Here is a 16,282-nt window from a genome sequence, read left to right as displayed (position 1 = left end):
TCTTTCACCGAGTTGATGATCCTCCAGGCACAGTTGATGTTCGTCTCGGTGTGCGTCCCGGGGAACAGGCCGTAAAGCACGGAGTCCCGCGTCACAGTGCTGCTCGGGACAAACACCACTGCATTCCTCTCCAGACTTCTTCTGAAGAGGCACATTCCAGAAGGAGGTGTGTGACGGTCTCGACCCTTCTGCAGCCACTTCGAGGGCAGCGTGCGGTGCGGCAGAGTCCGGGCATGCATAAAGGATCTCACAGGCTAAGCCCTTCTCACCACCAGCCAAGCCATGTCTTGGTGCTTGTTGGAAAGTTCTGGCGATGAGGCATTCGGCCAAATGGCTTTGACAGTCTGCTCAGGGAACCGCTCGATAGGATCCGCCCTCTCCTTTTCTCGAAGGGTCTCAAGGACACTATGTGCTGACCACTTCCTGATGGATTTGTGGTCAAAGGTGTTTGTCTTCATAAACTGCTCCACAAAGGACAGGTGATACGGAACGGTCCAACCACTCGGAGCGTTCCGTGGCAGCGAGGCCAGGCCCATCCTTCACAACACCAGGGACAGGTAGAACCTCAGTACGTAGTGACACTTGGTGTTTGCGTACCGGGGATCCACGCACAGCTTGATGCAGCCACACACAAAGGTGGCCATCAGGGTGAGGGCGGCATTGGGTGTGCTTTTTCCCCCGTTGCCCAGATCTTTATACATCGAGTCCCTTCGGACCCAGTCCATTTTTGATCTCCATATAAATTGGAAGATGGCCCGGGTGACTGCAGCGGCACAGGTTCTGGGAATAGGCCAGACCTGTGCCACGTGTAACAGCAATGACAGTGCCTCACACCTGATGACCAGATTTTTTTCCCATGATAGAGAGCGACCGTAGTTTCCATCTGCCCAGTTTCTGCCTCACTTTGCTGATACGCTCCTCCCAAGACTTGGCGCACACCCCAGCGCCCCTGAACCAAATAGCCAGCACCTTCAGGTGGTCGGTCCTGACAGTGAAGGGTGTTGGGACGGAAACCGAATGGTCTCGTCTCTACGTGTTCGTTGGAAGGAGAGATCAAACCGGCTAGAGTTTGGAGCAAAAACACCGTTTATTACAGAATCAAAACTGGTACACTATACAACGAATTCAAAAGCATGCAAATTCGTTGGAGAAGGCGTTCTGACTCTCCCTTCGGATCTGGTGCAGTTATACTTCGCGCTTCCTCGAGTTCCCGGTCAGGTTCCCCTTGTTCGGCTCTTTCATTGGTCGGTTCACCTGTCTGTGAAGGGATTAGTGTCTCTATTGGCTGCCCCGAGATACCTGTCCCACTCCTGCTGTGCCGAACAATGGGTAGACATCCTGGGTTCGGCAGTTTCCGATCTTGTAAATTAAAAGTTTATTGTTCGAAGGGTTTCCTCATTGCCATGCGTCTGACTGTCTGGGCGTTCACAATAGTTCTCCATAGTTGAATATACAGATATTATCATTTAACACAGGACCCGAATGAGTTTGACGTCAGCGGAGGCATTAGCAAGTACTTTATCAATCAAGTGTGGTATCGGTGCGATTTACACTATCCGATAGTTACCGGTTTCCTTTATTAACAATGAGAGTGTAGCAGGATGATCTGAAACTGATGGACATGTTCTAATCCCCCAGGAATGTGGCCCCAGGCAGACAGTCCTGCAGTGGCTGGGTTTACTTTACATGGCTGTGTTTTAGCTGGTATCTGACAGTGTCTGCTTTAATAATGGTGCTCCCCTCCCTAGCCCCAATGTAGGTACCCCGATAGCAGATTCTCCCCAACATTCCCTCCTTTGGCCTCGAAAGAGGCCACACCCCCTTATCCCGTAAGGAACGCAACCCCCCGAGGCGACCGGTGTCCGGTGTTGTATCGCCCAGACTCACCGGTTCTAAGGAGACAGTCATATGGGGATGAAGGGTGCCCTGAAAAACGCGCCGCTACACAATTAAGCAATAGATGGTCACAGCTGCATGCTAAGCTAAACTAATAGTTGAAGTAATTGAGGCAGTGTCTGCAGAAATAACGAAAAGCACAGGATTAGACAAGCATTGCAACAAGTCATTCAGAGCTGGCGAAATGTACGCGAGTGCGTTAGAATGAGTAAGTCATTTAGTAAACGCAAGTCTGTAGTCCAAAGAGCCGGCAAATGTAAATAGGTGTTGTAAGTTTGGAAAGGGAGTAGGAACAGTGAAACCCAGTGTGAAACTGTAGTGTGCCCCGGTGGTCCCGTAGATCAGTATGCTCCAGACAGCAGCAGTGCTGTTCAACCGTCCAACACGGATGCAAGCAGGCAGAAATCTCATCAAATGGAGACGAACGGAGGCCACGCGTTCCGATGTCAATGCGCGACTGTGCCTGTCTTAGGTTGTCCCTCGCCCGAGGGATCTTACCCGTCATTGGCTAACCAGTCATGCTGCATTGAGTAATAGATGGCGACATCCATTTCACCACCCCAAGGACAGGCATGGGCAGCTCAGTAGCATGGTCAGTGGCCTCCGAGGGTGGCTGAGGGCAGTCAGGAATACTGGACAGTCCGCAAGGGCCGCTTGCGAGAACAGCAGTGTCTCAATTGCTAAGGCACACAGTACATCTCACCCACCCGCTGTTATGGAAGGATCAATTCCCATATCCCCAATTTAAATGGGTAAAATAAATAAGTGGGGGCTCTTTGGACAACCAGGCTTCATTTAGCGTACATGAAGATGAAAAGTAAGTCATGAGTACAACAGGATCAGACGAATGCGAAAGAAAGTCATTGAGGGAGCTGACACGCACCGGTGAGATAGCACCTACTACGCCCGAACCGCGAGCTTATGCAAAGGCGGTACTATAGCAATGAAGAAAAGAATTGGGAGGTCCCCACTCGCCAGCCCTTATCGCAACCAGCCGTAAGCAAGAAACCCGGTATCATGGCTCACGAGCGGACGTCGCATTACAGCATGTATTGGATGTGTCCCTGTCCGTTTGTAGGAGGTCACACACAGGCTGTCGTGTTGTTGGAGTTGGTGGCAGCGGCGTCTCCCGGTGGAGCTCAACGGATGGAGGTCCGGTTGAAAAGTAATGATACCTTATCACCTTTAAATCAGTGAGATGGGGCTGTGGGAATGCAGTAAAAAGGAGTCCCCGCATCACCAGGGTGATATATGGCGGGGTCAGTCAGGAACTATGTGACTACTATGGGAAATAAAGTGTTGTGTTGTAAGGGGTCTTTGGGGTGGCATGCCTGGGAGACCGGAATGGACAGGAGGCAGTGCCCAAAGTCTCCAGTCAGTACTCCTGAACATAAGGTCTGTGCTCATGTGGACTGTCAAATGCAACCAGGAAGAGTGTACTCAACCATTTGTGTAAGAGGAAAGGGGGCAGATATAAAGACCATGGTGAAAATAATGACGGTAGTGTGAAAGCCTTAACTATTCTTATGAGTCGCGGACCTGTATGTGGCAGTATTCCACAAAAAGGAGTCACATGAAAATAGAGAGAACTCTGTGTGAGGTAGAAGGAGTGGTTTCATGTAAGGGAAAGGGTACAACTTTACACAAAGGTAGTCAGAGGGATTCGTGATCTCAAATCAGAGAAAAAAGGCTCCCCAGCACGGGCTGCCACAAAAAGGCAGTCGAGGCAGGGGTAGCCAGATTATACTGTAGGTGTTTTAATGTTCGTCGAATTACGAAGAGGCAGAGGAAAAATGTAAAAAACGTAATCATGACACTGGTCCAGTGTCGGTGAGGTAATTGCGGGGAGCAGTCACGCAAACGGTGTCAAGTCGCAATATTCTGACAAAGTTAAAATCAAGTGTGCGCATAGTGTGGAAGACAATTAGTAGGATAATCCGTGTCCATTTGAGCAGCAGCACTACACGGGGTAGATGAAAGTCGGGACACTGATATAAATGCAAGATAGTACGAGTGGCAGTTCTGACTCGGTAGGAATGTATACTAGCAGCTGCAGGAGCGCAGGCGTCTGTATGTTTTAAAACGCAATATTTGAAGTGTAGAAACATTCGTCCAGGAGTTGTGTCGAAAAAATAGAGTAAGTCCCTCGAGAGGGAAGTGGGATTGGTAATATTGAGAAGGGAACTACAATAGACTGCATAGGGGAAGGCCTACGGTACGCCTTGATACTGCGCGGTAAGGGGCGCAAGCAATCTCGATTTGCACCCCGGGGAACTGCCCGTGCTCAGGGCGCACAACCAATGGGGTTGTCGTAGGACAATCGTTTGATGAGTCACCCATGGAGACCGTTTAGGATAAGGGTCATTAATGTGGAAATGATGAGGATCCCCATCAACTCTGTGGCAACAGGACAATAGAGCAGGTAAATTTCCACCGTGTGGTTAGGGAAGACACAGCGCAGGAGATCGCCCTAACCTCTCAGGGCGTGCAGCGTAAGCCTCAAGGCGGCCGGGACCCCATCTAGCAGGCAGGGCGGGGATTTTCGCCCCCAGACACTTGGGTATGATGTTGGAGCGAACCGCGACTGTGAGGCAGACAGTATTGGTAACATCGAGAAAGGCACCTATACAATGGAGAAAGACCAATGTAGATAAAAAGGGGTTGAGTCACCAGCTGAAGGGCACAAACTTATCCTGGCGGCTATTTGCCCGCTCGAAGCGGAGTCTATGATAAACCAGGTGGACCTCCCAAGAGAAGGCCCAATGAAGAGTTTAGACAGCAGAATAAAGTACCAGAAGAGCAAAGATATCAGTGAAACAGAGCCATGTCGGTATAGAAGGGCAGCAACCCCAACTCTACGTAGAAACCGTGCCAAGGCGGGGTTGCATGATCCCGTCTCTTTCTGCACCTCCCCGTCAGGTCCCGTCTCATCGAGTGACTTTAGGGATATATTAGGTTGCGCCGACCTGGAGCAATGAGAGAAGTGGTGCGTGCGGTGGCCTATGTGTTTCCAGCCAGCTCAGTATAAGAAATGATGGTGATGATTATGGAGAGGGGGACAATGTAAAACTCTGGGCAATTAGGAGATTTGCGGTGGGACGAAATTGGACTGTTTGCCTGAGGGGACTTGTCCCCCCAAACGAGATACAAAACGAGAGGTGCAAGTATAATCCTTGTGTATGCAAGAATCTGTGTGTGTGTAGGGCCGTGTGGCATAGACAAAAGAGAATGCGCAGGTGCTGCGGGCATATCGGACTTCATCCCTGTGTAAAGGAGAGGGAGAGGGAGAGTATCATAAAAGGATGGTCAGACAGGTCAGGACAGAAATTGTCTGAGTAGCACTTTCCTCTGTTTGACACTTGAGGATTTGATCAGTTTGAGGGAAGTAACAGCCTGTAAAAGATACCCCAGGAAAAGGATCATAAAGGAACCTGGTGACCCTGTCGTTCTCAGTGCGTACCTGTGCGTCGCAAAAGATATGAACAGATGAATTGGCGAGGAGCACTCGCAGCTGAGGAGACTGAAGGATTTGGGCAGGGCATGAGGGTTGGGAAGTCCTGGTAGCAAACCTCAGGGAGCATGAGACTTTGGAAAGAAGATGGGGCGCAGAGCAAGGCAGTAGAAGCATAGTGAGTGAAATGCCCTAATGGAGAGATGAGGCCAGAAGATGAGTTACTGTGTCCTGGTAGAAAACCTCAGGGAGCTTAAAACCTTAAAAAGAGATGGAGCGTAAGGATCCGCGGATCTTCTATTCAGCAAGACCCAGTTGAATTCATGCAAGCTGAATGAAAGACAGAACTAAGACGACCTCAGATCCGGCGGTGAACATAAAGTGTGTGGGTTTGGGAGAAAACGATGAAGGGGCGTGACTATGGCGTGGGGAATGGGGAGCGGGGTTGTAGGATAGGGCAGTACAATCGGCAAGAGGAGTCTGTACGAGATTTCAATGGGAAGGTTTGGTACTGACTGGCAGTTACAGGTTGCATGTTCAAAGCATTGGAGAGTGTAGCCTTAGACAGGTAGACTGGCTGGCATCTTCAACCCGCATGGTTGCCAATACCCGCTTCAGGGACTGGAAATGGCCGTGTCTGTGGCAGCAGTAGCTCAACCCTCCCTAGCCGCAAAGTTGAGGAGGGGGGACAAGTAGCAGGAGAAAATTGCTTTAAAATGAGCGTCCATAATGCTTTAGCGAATGAAAACATCTGTGGACTTGGGAGAAAAGATAAAAATGGGTTCGTGAGAGGGGGCAGAAAAATGTGGAGGGCATAGACGGAAGAAGGAGTAGGTGGGTCCCCCCTCGTTCTTGGCACTTTGTGAAGACGAGGGGAAAAGGGATGGCCTAAACACCCATGCCGGTGGACAAAAAGATGAGTGAGCGGCCGCGAGGAAGAGAGATGGGCCAAGCACCCTGCTGGGTGCTGAGTAGCACGTCCTAGCTGGAGGCCTGAGGCCTGTGACCAGCGGGGGAAAAAGAGAGAGACAAGATAAGTGGGCTGGGGGATATTCGGGCAGTGGGACGGCCAAACACTGGACATACAAAACGTTGTAAATGAAAACGCACAATATGGCGATACGGCAATGCGCATGTTGTCGGTCAGGACGTTAGAGTTAGAAAGGTACAACCTGTCAGAGAAGATGTGGTTAAGAGGCATGATTCATATCGACATCCCAGTAACTGAAGAGGACCTGTTCATCGAGTAATCCCATGAAGTAGGGCAATGACGCTTGAGAGACCCATCGGTGTAGTGGTGGCGCGGTAGTTGAGCTAAAAGGGGTGGCGGAACGTCCGCAGGCGAGCAGCCCCTTCTCGACTGTGCAATCCTGCCAAGAGTGAGCATTCGCGCCAAAAGCGAACGGGCACCGCCCCAACTGAGCGTTCGCGCCAAAAGTCAGCCGGCCCCGCCCAACCTGAGTCTTCGCGCCAAAAGCAAGAAAGCCCGCCAAGAACTAAGGTGACCCGCCCAGAGAAGGGTGACCCGCCAAAACTAGGGTTATCACGGGACACCCCGGGATTTACCGTCTTAGGATTCCACAACCGTAGTGTTATTAAAATAAAAGCTCAACCATCCCTTCCTGCGCCCCCTCCCTACATCTAGGTATTCCTTTCCAAGTATAAGAGTAATTAAAAGTGATAGTGGGGGAACAAGCGGTATTTAATCCTAAAAATCAAGACGAGACTATGGAGAAAAACCCCAGACCATTAAGTGATCAATCCCAAACCGCTAAGTGTAGGGAACAATACTCACGTACTCCGACAGCAGTAAACTGCTTTCGGCTGCTGGGCGGCTTTCCACGGTCCCTCTCCGTCACTCAGGCTGACGGCGCCGGTCCACTGTACACCGAGATCTGGGACGAAACATTTGCTGCGACACCTCCGTTCGCCACGTCTGTTAAAAATCACTGCTCTCACTCACTCACTCCCTCTCTCACTGGGCCGGCCCCACACTGGTTTTCATCCACATACATGCCAATCTACGCATACTGTCGGTGTGTCCGTACTCTCGTCTCAGCCTGTCGCAGTCCCCTGTCCCCAGTTTTAGTGACATGTTTGGCAGGGGCGTCCGAAATGACTGGGGCTGTGGTGGAGGTACAGTGGCCCCCTTGCCACTGTGGGATGAATGTGATTAACAGTTTCGTTTTCCACCCCGGGGATTTTCCGGCGGTCGGTGGTGCCCAATCAGTAGGGGGTTTTCCTAGGGCTATTGTTTGCCGCACTGAATATTGCGGCGAGAGTAGGGGGCTGTTTAAAATCTCGGTCATTAGCGCCGTATCTGTGAAGGTCTCTTTTAGTCTCGTCAATATCAGGTCTTTTTGGGCGGGCGCTTGGTTAAACACTTGATCCAGTGCTGTCTTGTGCACTGCTACACTGTCCAGTAATAAATGGGCATGCCAAGTTACGTCTGTGCCAACCGTGAGGTGCCACCAGGGCACTCGGTGGTCCAAAGTTCAAGTCCCCCATGACGGATCTCACCTGGTGGGTACTGCTTTAAACCCAGTGCGTTTTTCAAAAGCCTGACCTTCGCGTGGCAGATTTCTGCTCTTAACAACCGGTCTAAGGCAAACGCCTGTGCAGGTAAACCCTATCCAGGAGATGAGATCCGCCCTCTGTCCCCTTAGAGTGCTAGCAGCGAGTGTGTCTATCGATAGTTGTCAGAGTTAAAGTACTTATTAAAAAGAGAAAGGATCCAATCAGTCAAGTGCGGTCAGCGCTGTCTTAATTAATTTCAAAAAGCGTCCAGGCTCCGTAAGCCACGCTGTACCTTAACTCAGACCCAGAGTTTTTTCCCCACTAGCGCGTCGGGCCCGACAAAATCCCCCATTCAGAAGAAAATTACTGCAGCACTGGACGTCTCGCGTGTCAGAGCCTTCATTACCTCTGAAGACAGTCCATCAGGGCACCTTGTTACCTTCGAAAATTGTCCGTCAGAGCACCTTGTCACCTCTGAAAATTGGGCAGTACTGGACGTCTCGCGTGGCAGAGCCTTCGTTACCTCTGAAGACAGTCCATCAGGGCACCTTGTTACCTTTGAAAATTGGCCGTCAGAGCACTTTGTCACCTCTGAAAATTGCCCATCAGAGCACTTTGTCACCTCTGAAAATTGGGCTGCCGGAACCACTTGTGACCTCCGGGAAGAACACACTTTAACTCAACTCAAAAACTGCGTTCAGGATCCAAAATTGACGTATTAACTCAACTCAAAAACTTCATCCAGGATCCAAAATTCACGTATTAACTCAACTCAAAAAACTCGTCCAGGATCCAAAATTCACGTATTAACTCAACTCAAAAACTTCATCCAGGATCCAAAATTCACGTATTAACTCAACTCAAAAAGCTGCGTCCAGGATCCGAAATCCACGCATTAACTTAACTCAAAAACCGCGTCCAGGATCCGAAATCCACGCATTAATTTAACTCAAAAACCGCGTCCAGGATCCGAAATCCACGCGTAAAACTCAAACTCAAAAAGCTGCGTCCAGGATCCGAAATCCACGCATTAACTTAACTCAAAAACCGCGTCCAGGATCCGAAATCCACGCGTAAAACTCAAACTCAAAAACCGCGTCCAGGATCCGAAATCCACGCGTAAAACTCAAACTCAAAAAGCTGCGTCCAGGATCCGAAATCCACGCATTAACTTAACTCAAAAACCGCGTCCAGGATCCGAAATCCACGCGTAAAACTCAAACTCAAAAAACTGCGCATTAACTTAAGGCTAGCCATGGATCAATTAGTCACTTCAGTACCGCGAAAACAGGCAGGTATTAGTGAAGAAGTGAGAAAATAGCTTACCAGTATGGACTCTGCAACGTTGCTGCCAAACTGATTTAAAAGTACTGTTTGTGTTGGTGAGGATCAGGGAGCAGACAAAGACTGACTAACTGAAAAATTTTACCTACTGGAAGCCTTTGCTTTAACAGGCGCTTCCTCACCTTTTTAAAAGTTCGGCCGAAAGTTTGTCTGCCCTCCGGTCCGCCAACGTGGCCAACTTGCGGTCGTCTCTTTCCCTTCCCACGTTCAGGCTCACCATCTGTTGGGACGGAAACCGAATGGTCTCGTCTCTACGTGTTCGTTGGAAGGAGAGATCAAACCGGCTAGAGTTTGGAGCAAAAACACCGTTTATTACAGAATCAAAACTGGTACACTATACAACGAATTCAAAAGCATGCAAATTCGTTGGAGAAGGCGTTCTGACTCTCCCTTCGGATCTGGTGCAGTTATACTTCGCGCTTCCTCGAGTTCCCGGTCAGGTTCCCCTTGTTCGGCTCTTTCATTGGTCGGTTCACCTGTCTGTGAAGGGATTAGTGTCTCTATTGGCTGCCCCGAGATACCTGTCCCACTCCTGCTGTGCCGAACAATGGGTAGACATCCTGGGTTCGGCAGTTTCCGATCTTGTAAATTAAAAGTTTATTGTTGGAAGGGTTTCCTCATTGCCATGCGTCTGACTGTCTGGGCGTTCACAATAGTTCTCCATAGTTGAATATACAGATATTATCATTTAACACAGGACCCGAATGAGTTTGACGTCAGCGGAGGCATTAGCAAGTACTTTATCAATCAAGTGTGGTATCGGTGCGATTTACACTATCCGATAGTTACCGGTTTCCTTTATTAACAATGAGAGTGTAGCAGGATGATCTGAAACTGACGGACATGATCTAATCCCCCAGGAATGTGGCCCCAGGCAGACAGTCCTGCAGTGGCTGGGTTTACTTTACATGGCTGTGTTTTAGCTGGTATCTGACAGTGTCTGCTTTAATAATGGTGCTCCCCTCCCTAGCCCCAATGTAGGTACCCCGATAGCAGATTCTCCCCAACAAGGGGAGAGACGATTGGTCGGCCCAGTTCCCGAAGAGCATGCCCTCGCTCTTGCCTCAGTTGACCTTGGCCCCTAAGGCCCGGTCGAACTGGTCACATATGCACATGAGTCGGTGCACGGACAGCGGATCCAAGCAGAAAACGGCGACGTCATCCATGTAGAGGGAGGCCTTAACCTGCAGGCCCCCACTGCCAGGAATAGTCACCCCTCTCAGGCTCGCATCCTTCCTGATGGACTCGGCAAATGGCTCTATGCAGCACACAAACAAGGCATGAGAGAGAGGGCAGCCCTGCCTGACTCCAGATCTGACTGGGAGGCTATCTGATTTCCACCCATTGATTAAGACTGCACTGGCAATGTTGGTGTAGAGCAGTCTGATCCAGTTGCAGATTCCCTCTCCAAAGCCTATTTTGGAGAGAACATCTCTCATATATGTATGTGATATCCCGTCAAAGGATATCCTGGTCCAGGCTGATCAGGCAGGTGTCCAACCCTCTGTCCTGCACGTAGGCGATCGTATCCCTGAGGAGTGCGAGACTCTTAGCGATCTTCCTGCCCAGTACAGCATAGGTTTGGTCAGGGAGAATCACCAACCCCAGAGCAGACCTGACCCGGTTAGCGATAACCTTTGACAAAATTTTGTAATCCGCATTCAATAGTGAGATTTGTCTCCAATTTATGAGTTCCTCCCTTTCCCCCTTCCGCTTGTAGATGAGGGTGATGATGCCTTTCCTCATGGATTCACCCATGGACCTGCCAGAAGCATACTGACATACATCTCCAGCAGGTCCTGGCCAATCAAGTCCCACAGAGCAGGATAGAGCTCGACTGGTAAGCCGTCGTTTCTGGGAGTTTTATTCTTTTCGAAAGATTCAAGGGGCCTCAGTCAACTCTCCAGAGATAGCAGCTGGTCCAGCCTCTCCAGTGTTCTGTCATCTAAGACCTCCGTGATAGAGGACAGGAACGACTGGGAGGCCGCACTGTCGGTCGGCTTCATGTCATACAGTCTGGCATAGAAGGATTTGTTGATCCTCATGATATCAACCTGAGGTGACGTTATCGAGCCGTATTCTTCCTTCAGGCTGCTGAGCACGGAGCCCTCTTCGTGCACCTTCTGGAAGAAGAAACGTGAGCACGTCTCGTCCTGCTCCACCGAGTGGACCCTGGACCGGAAGATTGTCTTGGAGGCCTCTGAGGCAAAGAGCGAGTGTTGCTGGCCCTTCACCTCCTTGAGGTCCTCCGTGACATCGACCCCCATCGTCTGCAGCAGGAGCAGGTTCTGCATACTTTCCTGGAGCTGGGGCAGTTTTCCCTACTTCTCTCTCACCTCCTGAACAGCTTGGAGGATGAAAAACCTCTTGACGTTCCCTTTTACTGTTTCCCACCAGTCCACTGGGGAGTCAAAGAGGGGCTTCATGGTTCTCCAACCTGCGTAGTCCCTCTTGAGCTCCTCAGCGTTTCCCGGGGTCAACAGCTTTACGGTCAGCTTCCACATTCCCTTACCAGCCCGCTGCTTGTTCTGTAGGTGACAGTCGGCCAGCAGGAGGCAGTGGTCAGAAAAGAACACCAGCTTAATGTCGGTGGATCTGACCGAGAGCGTTCGGGACACAAATAGGTAACCTATCCTTGAGCATATAGACCCGTCTGCCCGTGACCAGGTGTATCGACGCTGCGCTCCGTCTGCAGGGGTGCTGAAGATGTCGTGCAGCTTGGCATCTTTGACCATTTCCATCAGGGCTCTGGACATGGCATCCAGTTTACTGTCCCCCCTGCCGGATCGTCCATCTGCATCAATGATACAGTTGAAGTCTCCGGCCAGAATGACCGACCTGGATGTAGCCAGCAACAGTGGAAGATGCTGCAGGACGACCAACCGTTCACTCTTACCCACTGGGGCGTACACATTAATCAGTCTCAGGGGAGCATTCCTGTACATGTCATCAGTGACGAGGAGGCGCCTGCCCACCACCTCCTTAACCTCGGAGATGGTGAAGTTGCCTCCTCGCAACAGGATACCCAGGCCGAGGCACAACAATCGTTGTCCCCCGACCAAACTAATGGCCCATAGGCCCACAAACTCAACCATCTCCTGTAGCTGCTGAGGTGCGGTATCCCACACTCCTTCAGAAACAGGGCGTTGGCTTTAATGTTGGCCAGGAAGGCCATCTTGAAACACATCGCAAAGCAGATTTGATGCTATGCACATTGATACTGGCAAATTTTGTCCCCATTTTAACAGTTTACGAGGTTACAAGAGTCCATTTGCTGCTGGTCTTGCCTCTCTGGGGTAGCTGTGTGCATCCCTGTGGTGACAGCAAACTGCTGGACCCTCCCAGGGCTGAGGTAGCTGTCCGGCTCCACGCAGGAGCCATTTTCCCGCTCTGGTATCTATGGGTTGGGCCCAGGGTCCACACGGTCCAGTTCTCTATCCGACAGCGGGGCTGTCATAGGACCGCTGCTCCCAGTTACCTGGAGCTTTGGGGCGGTGGGTACCTCTTGGTTCTCACCGGGTGGGGGGAGGTCTTTACTCATCCCCTCAGAAAGATCGCCTTTTCCTGTTTGGGCGGTGCTGCCCTCCTTTTTCCCCGCAGCGCTCTGTCTCTTCCTCTGGTGACATCCCTCCTTGCACCCGTCCTCACCGTCGGAAGAGCTGCCTGTATCCTTGTCGTGTAGGTGTTGTTTCCCCATTTGCTGGGTGGCTTTGGGGGTCGGGCAAGGTTTCTTCTTCCTCCTTTTGACAGTAATCCAATCCTCTGCCTCCTTTGTTCCTTCCTCTTCCATTTCCTCCGTTTGTCTTGAAGGAGCCTGGATCGGCTGCTGCATCTCCCCGCTGTCTGCCGTCTGCTCCATTACAGCCTGCCCTTCCTTCTGGGTGCCTCCAGACACTGTTCCCGTGCTGGTTTGTGGTACCGTGCTGGTCTTATGCAGTCCGCGGCTTGTGTTGCCACCTCCAGCCACCTGCACATAGGTGGTGGCCCCTCGTCTTGGGCAGGCCTTGTACATATGGCCCACCTCCCCACACAGATTACAGTTCTTGGCCTCTTTACATTCCTTCGTCGGGTGGCCTTCCTGCTTGCAGTTTCAACAGAGGGTCGCCTTACAATCCGCCACTATGTGGCCTGACCTCCCGTAGGTTCGGCACACTTTCAGTTGCCTTGCATAGGTTAGGTAATCTCTGCTCCCACCGATCCCAAAGCTGGAGGGTGGGTGGAAGATGTTCCCACTGGCATTGACCCTCAGAGTTACCCTGACCTTCCGCTTGCTCGTCCAGGTCCCGAAAGGATTGACCACATCAGTGCTTTCTCCCTCGACCTGGACGTATCTTCTCAGGAAGGTCAGGACATCTGCTGCTGAGACGTGGGGGTTGTACCTATAGATTATAACGACCCGACTCCTCTACGCAGGAAGCACACACAACGGGACCGCTGGCAAGATGGAGAACAGGGGTTCCCTTCCTTCTCCTTGAAGACCTTCAGGAGCTGCTCACACTGCTTCACGCTCTTGAAGGTCACGTCGAAATAGCCTGCCCCAGGGAAATCCTGCAGGCAGTACACTTCATGAGAGGGTACAATCGGAAGTGATAACACTTCTGTTGAATTAAAGGGAACTATGGAGCTATGAGGGAGGAGCTGGCCAAAGTTCAATGGTGCAATACCTTAGCAGGGATGACAGTCGAGGAACAATGGCGGATATTTCTGTGTATAATGCAGAAGTTGCAGGCTCAGTTGATACCAAAAAGGAAGAAGGATCCTAGGAGGAGGCATGGGTGGCCATGGCTGATGAGGGAAGTTAAGAAATGTATAAAGTTAAAAGAGAAAAAGTATAACATAACAAAGGTAAGTGGGAAAACTGAGGACTGGGAAGCTTTTAAAGAGCAACAGAGGATTACTAAGAAGGAAATACGCAGAGAAAAAAATGAAGGTACGAAGGTAAACTATCCTCCTTTATAAAAATATTCATCCTGCATTCATCTCCAGACTTCTTCTGCAGAGGCACATTCCAGGAGGAGGTGTGTGACAGTCTCATCCCCCCGCAGCCTCTTCGAGGGCAGCGTGCGGTGCGGCAGAGAGTCCGGGCATGCATAAAGGATCTCACAGGCTAAGCCCTTCTCACCACCAGCCAAGCCATGTCTTGGTGCTTGTTGGAAAGTTCTGGTGATGAGGCATTTTGCCAAATGGCTTTGACAGTCTGCTCAGGAAACCGCTCGATAGGATCCGCCCTCTCCTTTTCCCGAAGGGTCTCAAGGACACTACGTGCTGACCACTTCCTGATGGACTTGTGGTCAAAGGTGTTTTTCTTCATAAACTTCTCCACAGAGGACAGGTGATACGGAACGGTCCAACTACTTGGTGCGTTCCGCGGCAGCGAGGCCAGACCCATCCTTCGCAACATCGGGGACAGGTAGAACCTCAGTACGTAGTGACACTTGGTGTGTGCGTACCGGGGATCCACGCACAGCTTGATGCAGCCACACACAAAGGTGGCCATCAGGGTGAGGGTGGTATTGGGTGTGTTTTTTCCCCCGTTGCCCAGATCTTTATACATCGAGTCCCTTCGGACCCGGTCCATCTTTGATCTCCATATAAAATGGAAAATGGCCCAGATGATTGCAGCGGCACAGGTTCTGGGAATAGGTCAGACCTGTGCCACGTATAACAGCAATGACAGCGCCTCACACCTGATGACCAGGTTTTTACCTGCGATGGAGAGTGACTGCAGTTTCTATCTGCCCAGTTTCTGCCTCACATTGCTGATACGCTGCTCCCAAGACTTGGCGCATGCCCCAGCTCCCCCCACCCCTCCCGTACCAAATACCCAGGCAGTACACATTTTTTTTAATTTATTTCAAAAATATATTTTATTCATAAAATAATTTGAAGGTCTGTACATACACAGATCGGAATTTATCATTGTTATATACAGGTCTGTACATTTTTCAATCATATGCCCACATATTTAGCTGAGGCATCAGCAGAGCCCAAATGACTGATTTGGCCCCCTGTTCTTCGTTAGGCAGGCAGATGTTACACGGTGGTCTTTCCCCACCGTGCCTTGGCAGCAGCTGCCCCACGCTTCAACGCGTCCCTCAACACGTAACCCTGGACCTTGGAATGTGCCAGTCTGCAACACTCATTCAGGGTCAGCTCCTTCAGCTGGAAGATCAACAGGTTTCGGACCGCCCAGAGAGCGTCCTTCACTGAGTTGATGATCCTCCAGGCACAGTTGATGTTCGTCTCGGTGTGCGTCCCGGGGAACAGGCCTTAGAGCACGGAGTCCCGCGTCATGGCGCTGCTCGGGACGAACCTTGACAAACACCACTGCATTACTCTCCACACTTCCTCTGCAGAGGCACATTCCAGAAGGAGGTGTGTGACGGTCTCGTCCCCCCTGCAGCCGCTTCAAGGGCAGCGTGCGGTGCAGCAGAGAGTCCGGGCATGCATAAAAGATCTCACAGGCAGAGCCCTTCTCACCACCAACCAAGCCATTTCTTGGTGCTTGTTGGAAAGTTCTGGCGATGAGGCATTCTGCCAAATGGCTTTGACAGTCTGCTCAGGGAACCGCGCGATAGGATCCGCACTCTCCTTTTCCCGAAGGGTCTCGAGGACACTACGTGCTGACCACTTCCTGATGGGCTTGTGGTCAAAGGTGTTTTTCTTCATAAACTTCATAGCCCAGGCAGTACACATCCACTGCGTCGAACCCGCAGCACACCAGTAGAATCTTCTTGACAAACACCGTCTGATCAACCAGTGTAGACTCCTCCACCTTCTTCACAATCACCCTGACTGTATTGCGAATGCCCTGGCTTGGGCTGCGACTGGCTGCTGAGGCCATAGCTTTGAGGTCGGCTAGTACCTGAATTAGTGTTAGGCCGAAGCCAGCATGAAGATTCACCAAGGGCAGGTTAACACAACCAACCAATTCTCCAATGTCCTGTCATGATCCAGCGACGATCTCCTGTAGCTCTTGCAACTCGACCCCCGTGGTATCTCCCCTGCCAGTATACGTCTGCTGCGTCGAACCTGCAGCACTCAAGCAGAATCTCTTCCTCTGGTCCTCAGGAA

Source organism: Hemiscyllium ocellatum, chromosome 28, assembly GCF_020745735.1.
Source record: "Hemiscyllium ocellatum isolate sHemOce1 chromosome 28, sHemOce1.pat.X.cur, whole genome shotgun sequence".
NCBI classification, from domain to species: domain Eukaryota; kingdom Metazoa; phylum Chordata; class Chondrichthyes; order Orectolobiformes; family Hemiscylliidae; genus Hemiscyllium; species Hemiscyllium ocellatum.
Note: the sequence above shows the minus strand (reverse complement) of the source record.